Consider the following 6,576-nt stretch of genomic DNA (forward strand, 5'->3'; position numbering starts at 1 on the left):
AATTCATTTGAGAATTCATTTGAGTATTTAGTATTTAAAGAAGGCTGTGGATCTACATGGTAACTTGCGATGGAGGGGAGGAGGAATCAAGCTACTCAAATTCACTCTATGCAAATGTTATAATCCACCACATCTTTAAAGAGGTCCTGGCTTTATGCAAAGTCCCATGTCAAAAGATTGGTAAAAGACGGCTAAAGAAAGGTGTGTGTGTGTTGGGGTGTGTGTGTGTGTGTGTGTTGGGGTGTGTGTGTGTGTGTTGGGGTGTGTGTGTGTGTTGTGTGTGTGTGTGTGTGTGTGTGTGTGTGTGTGTGTGTGTGTGTGTGTGTGTGTGTGTGTGTGTGTGTGTTGGGGTGTGTGTGAGTGTGTGTGTGTGCACGCGCGCGTGTTGGTGTGAATGAAATACACGTGAACCTTGACCATTTTGAACTCTTTAAGTACACAAAGTCTCGAGGCGTCTTGGCTCCCTGAGTCCAGGGTAATGCTTTTGGTGAGGAGACAACAGCACAGACCAGAAGCTCTGTGGCTGAACTGAACTCGTTAGGGAAACCTAATTAAATGACCTTGTAATTGAATCCACCACTTTTAGCACTGTCCGATTTCAAAAGTCCTACAGAGTCATAACCAAATACACAGACTGTCATAATCTTGCAGGTCAATGAGTGGAGAGTGCATCAAATGAAGTTAGTTTGGAAAATGGATATGACAATGTGATTGGACGAGCAACATTCAACACCATCATGAACTTGTCACTTACAGCCAAATGGTAGTTCCTGCTTCCTGGCCTGTCTAAAGTGTCCTCCTCGAACGTGCAGAGTCATACAGTAGGCTACTGATTCTATACTCTTGTTTTATACTGTTAAGACAAATCATTGAATTGAAAATGTTAGTAAATCGTTTTAGAGAGGAATACACAATAATAATCCCAAGGCTACATGATATTTGCAGTAGGCTTACTGTGAGTGTCAAAAGAGTTGGTCCCCTTTGCCTCTATAACAGCCTCCACTCTTCTGGGAAGTCTTTTCACTAGATGTTGGAACATTGCTGCGGAGACTTGCTTCCATTCAACAAAAGAGCATTATTAAGGTTGGGTACTGATGTTGGGCGATTAGGCCTGGCTCGCAGTCGGCGTTCCAATTCATCCCGAAGGTGTTCGATGGGGTTGAGGTCAGGGCTCTGTGCAGGCCAGTCAAGTTCTTCAACACCGACTTCGACCATTTATGTATGGACCTCACTTTGTGCACGGGGCATGGTCATGCTCAAACAGAAAAGGGCGTTCGCCAAACTGTTGCCTCAAAGTTGGAAGCACAGAATCATCTAGAATGTCTTTGTATGCTGTAGCATTAACGCTTCGAACACACCGACGTCCATCGGACTGCCAGATGGGGAAGCGTGATTCGTCACTCCAGAGGACAAGTTTCCACTGCTCCAGAGTCCAATGGAGGCAAGCTTTACAGCACCCGACGCTTCAGCCCTCGGCAGTCCTGTTCTGTGAGCTTGTGAGGACTACCACTTTGCGGCTGAGCCATTGTTGCTCCTAGACGTTTCCACTTCACAATAACAGCACGTACAGTTGACCGGGGCAGCTCTAGCAGGGCAAAATTTGACAAACTGATTTGTTGGAAAGGTGGAATCCTATGATGGTGCCATGTTGAAAGCCACGGAGCTCTTCAGTAAGGCCATTCTACTGCCAATGTTTGTCTATGGAGATTGCATGTGTGCTCAATTTTATACACCTGTCAGCAACAGATGTGGCTGAAATAGCCGAATCCACTCATTTGAAAGGGTGTCCACATACATTTGTATATATAGTGAATCTCATGGTGAGGACCTTTTCAGCAGCTCCTGTAGCTCAAACCTTATATTGCAAACATCAACCCCCTGCTAAAGTTGTGACAGGAGACTGAGGATAGGGTGAACAGCCAGTCAGGGAGAAACGCCATGTCTGCTCAGGCAAAGACTAGGGAGCCCTGAAGGCCAAACCACCACAGCCACAAATCCTTCACGATATGGCACTGGCAATCTTCTACATACAAGCCTGTCAATCTGCGTTGGCACAAAAGGGCAAAAGAACATCGGACTGACAGGGCCTTCCTGCACATGCCCTGGTGTCCATTAGAGACTGTCGACTCTGATCACACACGGACATGTGCAAGATGGCGGCCTAGCACTCGTATCTCAGGGGAGCTGTCACTGACATCTCCGCTCCCACAGTCCGAGCGATATGGATATGCACCGTTGTTGTTTTTTTCTCGTCATTTTTTTGCACGTTTTGTTACTGGTCTTGTTCTTCTTTTGTGTCTCCGTCCTCTTTTTTATCTCCTATGCACCAGAAGCTCTGATTTCTTTTTGGAACATTCTCCTGTGAACACATCCGTTCTGACTCAGAAGAATACCCTGTGTCTTGTTATCACTCTGAGTGGAAATTTCCAGCCATCTACTGGTGCTGTAGTCCACCTGGGCTTACAGTGGATTACAGGCAGGTGATGGCGTCATTTGGCAAAGTCATTCCTATGAGTTTTAAGGCACCAAAAACAAGAAAATGGACATTGCAAAACATTTCATTTTGTATGTTTGTGCCTGAATTGTGTGCCTGAATAAATACAACAACCCTGTTGTGCTTTTTGTATTGCGCTGGCGTGAGCGCTGTGATGATGTGAATATCAATGGGCCTGCCATCCATGAGTAAGTGGATAGGAACTGGGTACACAGTGTAGTCAGGCAGAAGTCCTGGCATGGAATTAAGCTCACTACATTATCTAAAATAACAGTAATGAGGGAGTCATCCCAGGAAGGGAATCCCAGTGTTAAAAGTACAATGCAGAGTTTGTTCTGTCGGTCGACACTGATCATTCACAATAACAACATGATAATAACTCTCATTATCATAACATTCCTCAGAAATCAGTGGAAGAAGAGCACTGTCCAAATCCTTTTTAAACTTCACATAGGGACACGGGGGGGGTATTAAATGGCACCGAGGCTGAGAAGAGCTATTAACAATAAAAAGAATATTACTAGGCTACAAAGAGGTATTAAATGGCACCGCCAGCATATCTACTTTGACAGAAGGCCTTCAACGACAATTTGATTTGTGAAATGAGAATGCAGTGAGGAGTATTGCTATTCCACACTCTCAGTTTCCTAGTTATCTAATAAAGACATCTATTGGAGATGGCAAAGAGTGTCAGGCTCTCCAGAGACGAGGGTTACAAAATCTCAGACAGTATCACTTTTCCTCTGGTTTATTTCAGCTGACCACTTTATGACCCTCTTCAAAACTAGTATGTGAACATGTCTACATGTCATGATGTCAAGCATGTGTCTGCTCGTTGGTGTTTTGACAGGCATCAAGAAAGTAAAAACCCCAAGCTTCAGTGGGAGCGCGGGGGGAATCAAACATCCTCAGAGGGCGGAAGGGCAATGAGGGAGAATGATGGTCAAGGCCCACAGCATAGGAATAAGAGGCCTGTGTCTGGCCCTGCTAAGCAATGTCCACTTCCTCCTCTGTCATCCTGCATTACCTGTCTGCCCTTTCACCACCTGATCTAGCTGACAGGTTGGCCACCCCAGGGCCCCCATCTGCAGCCAGGGGCCAGAGGGAACCCAAGCTGCTCACACTCCAATAGGCTGCACCAACAAGGGTTTGGTCAAGTCCACACCCAGCACATCTACTGTACTACCGGTCCTCATCCTTAGACAATCCCAAACATAGAGTTTCACGTACCATGATGTCAGTAAATTATATATGAGGTCACCAAACGGAAGAACCTGCTGTAAAGTAGTGGTGGCACCTAAAATGATGCAGAAGGAAACAATTGTGAATACTTTAGAATGACTTTTACATTCATTACAGTACATGCACTCAGGATTTGCATCCATATTGTGCTAGAAAAAAAGCTCACTTTGGCACACGAAGAAATCATTTCTAATGACGCTATCACCATCTAATGGACTATGTGAACCTTGCAAGTTGTTTCTTAAAAATGTAATTGAAACGTCTCAGGATTTCACTAATCAAAATGTTCCAAATTACATAAACTAGCTAATTGTTTTAGAAAACAACATACTTCCCATAGTGCAAAGACAATGCTGTAAGCCTACAAAAGCAGCTGATCTTAAGTAAATGCAGAATCATTCATGTTTTTATGATTTCTGATAGCATTTCAGTGGGGGTATTAAATGGCCCGAGGCTGAGAAGAGGAATTATAATAAAAAGTAATATTATAGGCTAGGAAGAGGCATTAAATGGCACTTCCAGCGTAGCTACTTTGACAAGAGCCCTTCAATGACTATTCGATTTGTGAAATGAGAATGTAGGAGTATTGCTATTCCACACTCTCAGTTTCCTAGTTATCTAATAAAGACATCTATAGGAGATGGCAAAGAGTGCCAGGCTCTCCAGAGACGAGGGTTACAAAATCTCAGACAGTATCACTTTTCCTCTGGTTTATTTCAGCTGACCACTTTATGACCCTCTTCAAAACTAGTATGTGAACATGTCTACATGTCATGATGTCAAGCATGTGTCTGCTCGTTGGTGTTTTGACAGGCATCAGAGAGTAAGGAAGGGCAATGAGATAAAATGATGGTCAATGCCCACAATGTAGGAGTAGGAGGCTGGTGTCTGACCCTGCTAAGCAATGTCCACTTCCTCCTCTGTCATCCTGCATTACCTGTCTGCCCTTTCACCACCTGATCTAGCTGACAGGTTGGCCCCCCAGGGCCACCCATCTGCAGCCAGGGTCCAGAGGGAACCCAAGCTGCTCACATTCCAATGGGCTGCACCAACGAGGGTTTGGTCAAGTCCACACCCAGCACATCTACTGTACTCCCGGTCCTCATCCTTAGACAATCCCAAACATAGAGTTTCACTCACCATGATGTCAGTAAATTATATATGAGGTCACCAAACGGAAGAACATGTTGTAAAATGTTGGTGGCACCTAAAATGATGCAGAAGGAAATAATTGTGATGACTTTATAATGACTTTTGCATTAATTACAGTACATGCACTCAGGATTTGCATCCATTTTGGTCTAGAAAAAAGCTCCCTTTGGCATCTGACTAAATCATTTGAAATGGAACTATCACCATCTAATGGACAATGTAAACCTTGCAAGTCTCAGGATTTCACCAATCAAAAGTTTCCAATTTTGTTTTTAGAAAAAACACATTTGTGCCCTTTGTGTACAGACAATGCTGTAGCCTACAAAAGCAGTTGATCTTAAGTAAATGCAGAATGAATCATGTTTTTGGAATCAATCTATGTACTGTAGGCTTATCTGCAGCACAACATCACAAACAAACGTCAACACGCTTCGGCATGGTGTCAGCCTTCATCAGAGCCTGAAATGATTGTTTTTCATTTCAAGGTGTTAGATTTACAGTACATTTACATAGTCATTTAACAGACGCTTCATCCAGAGTGATTTACAGTTAGAACGTTCATCTTATGATGACTAGGTGAGACAACCACATATCACAGTTGTAGTTGGTATGTTTCTTACTCAATAGAGAAGTTATCAGCAAGTTAGTTCTAGTAGGAAAAGACAAGGGCAATTATCAATTGTTTTGACTGAGATGTCTTCTTTAACATATTCTTTGATGAGGTATGCTAGCACCATGGTCTTGTAGTGGATGTGAGCTTCGACTGGAAGCCAGTGGAGTGTGCTGATGATCAGGGTGACATGGGAGAACTTGGGAAGGTTGAGCATCAGTCACCCTGCAACATTCAGGACAGGTTGCAGGAGTTTGATGCCACAAGTGGGGAGTCAAAAGAAATGCAGTAGTCCAGATGGGAGGTGACAGGTGCATGGATGAGGACCTGTGCCGCTTCCTGTGTGAGGAAAGGTCGTACTCTACGGATGTTGTAGAGCAGGTATTCCCAAACTGGGTTACGCGTAATGCCATCAGGGGTACATTTACATTACATTTAAGTCATTTAGCAGACGCTCTTATCCAGAGCGACTTACAAATTGGTGCATTCACCTTATGACATCCAGTGGAGCAGCCACTTTACAATAGTGCATCTAAATCTTTTAAGGGGGGTGCAACAAATACAAATGTGATTCACATTTTTAAAAAAGGTATTTGATTTTGACATTTTTTTAATTCACATTTTCAAACAGCCCATTTAGATTTTCCAATGGGGCTATACACATGAGTTTTGTTTCTCGCCTGAGTATCCTCGTTTCACTGCCATTTTTTTAACCATCTAGTGTTAAAATAACAACACAATGTCAAATATAGGTAGCCTAGTCAAATAATTAACATCCAATCACATTAACCATTACTCTCTTGCAGGAATTCCACTAACTGGCAGTATGTAGCCAAACATAGCTGCTTCTCATTCCGTTTGCCCGAAAATGGATTAATGGTTTAAAAAAAGTAAGGCATAGAGACACATACCAGCTCTACTGGTAGTACTGCTACTACCAGAAGTACTACACCTGCACCTGTCGACGACAGAAGTTGTTCTGCTTCCACGAGCACATCCAATGCTAGCATCAGTTATTCTACATTTGTTGTTAACCCAGCTAGCGTGGACACCGACAGTTGTGAATCTGATACAGCCG

The sequence above is a fragment of the Oncorhynchus nerka genome, linkage group LG13 (assembly GCF_034236695.1).
Source record: "Oncorhynchus nerka isolate Pitt River linkage group LG13, Oner_Uvic_2.0, whole genome shotgun sequence".
Classification (NCBI taxonomy): domain Eukaryota; kingdom Metazoa; phylum Chordata; class Actinopteri; order Salmoniformes; family Salmonidae; genus Oncorhynchus; species Oncorhynchus nerka.